Consider the following 1,893-nt stretch of genomic DNA (forward strand, 5'->3'; position numbering starts at 1 on the left):
TGCGCACCGGAGCGCTCAGCGTCTGGTCTGCGGGCCCTTCCCGGTTCCCTCCCTCTCTCCTCCCGCCGCCCGCCCCCTGCCGAGGCCATCCGCCTCACAGTAGCAAGGTTGTGTCTCGTCTACTCCCTTCCCTTAAACTCACCAAACCAGATTTTTACTCCCAACACCGGCAACTTCCCGTAAATCTGCCCTGAAATTTTATCCTGCTCGCTGAGCCTCCCCTGGCTAAAGGCCAGTGCCACATTCCTCTTGTTTTTAGGAGCGCAGATACCTTTGCTGAAGGTTCAAAGAAAATCGGCCTTGATGGCAGAGATTGGGGGACTTGACCAGACGGACTTCTATCCCCGCCCCAAAAGTCACATGCCTTTCAGACACCCAGAAGTGGCACCTGCTCCACCTGGGGGCATCTGTCCCAGTCAGACGCTCGGCCCCCTTCGGGCTGTTGGAGAAACCCAGCCAGAACCACGTTGGAGGAATTAGGAACCTGCTGTTGAATTTCAAGCCGATCGGAACCGCCCCGTTCCCCTTCTTCCCCCCATAAAGAAGTCGCTGGACGAGGTGGGATCTCCGCGACCCCCGCGTGCCCGAGGAGAGCTCCCGGGGCGTCCTTACCTGGGGCCGAGCATGGCTTGGCCGCACGCAGGCAGGAGCGTCACGCGGACGGGGCCCTGACCTTTGCTGGGGCCTTCGCAGCAGGGCCTGGGGCCTGGGCGCTGCTCGTTCAGAAGTGGCTCATTTTAATGCGCTCTGACCTAGAGTTACGAAGGGTTTCTAGAAAGGGAACAAAAAAACATTGCATTTAGAAACAGCAGCCAAGCTCTCGCTTCACCTTGCCTGCTCTCTGGGGAGTTGGCTCGAACCCCCACCCCATCCCAATCCCCAAGAAACCCAGATGTCCGCAATCCGCGCCCCACCCCCTTCGCCTTACCTGTTTATACAAGAGTTAAGGAGCCTCCCGCATTTCAGTGGAGCGCTAAGCCTGTTTGTAGGCGCGGAATGGGCCAACAGGAATCTAATTCTGTGACTAAACAAACGAGAAGAGGAAGCAGGCACCACCAGGAACCTAAAACAGAGTTGTGATTTCGGGTTGCAGTGTCATTCAGCTGAGGGGAAAAAAAAATACCGGGCTACTTTAGTGAAAGAATGTTCCAAAAATGGTTCTTTGCTGGTTGAGTTAACACATGCAAAGAGCTTAGAACGGTGCCTGGCACATAGTGTTAGCTGCCGTTATTGTTGTTATTCTTATTATTATTTACATTATGGCTTTTTTCTGAAGAAGGGGCGTGTGGTCAGAGTTAGACATGGGCTGTAGCCCCAGCACTGCCACTCACTAGCTGTGAGGCCATGAGCAAGATATTTAATCTCTCCCAGCCTCAGTTTCTGGAAGATTCTAACGATGGGATTTTTACAAACAGTTTACATTCATTGCTGAGAGTCTTGAATACAATGGGAAATAAAGTCCCTGTAAAGGGTAGCCAACTGAATTTCATCTCACTTAAAAGTTACCAGATTGACAAGAGAAATGGAGATTAATTTGCCTGCATTCCATGAAGCTCACTAATAGGAAGGAAACTCAGGACCCAGCAATCATCCATCTGCTGCGCTTAATTCTCATTTGTATTTTAGCACTTGACCTAGTGTCTAACCCTGGGAGAGTTACTTATCCCAGACTGGGCCGGACAAATAATGACCCTTGCCGTTTGAAAAGCAGTATGAAAGAGAGGGAGATGATTTTGAAACTCCTCATAAATATTAAAAAGTGATTATTGAAGGCTAAAATGTTATCAGTGCCTCCACCCTTTATCCTCCATTTAACTTCACATTTAAAGAAAGAAATCATGGCCGGGCACGGTGGCTCAAGCCTGTAATCCCAGCACTTTGCGAGGCCGAGAC

This window comes from Mandrillus leucophaeus, unplaced genomic scaffold (genome assembly GCF_000951045.1).
Source record: "Mandrillus leucophaeus isolate KB7577 unplaced genomic scaffold, Mleu.le_1.0 Scaffold320, whole genome shotgun sequence".
Taxonomy (NCBI): Eukaryota; Metazoa; Chordata; class Mammalia; order Primates; family Cercopithecidae; genus Mandrillus; species Mandrillus leucophaeus.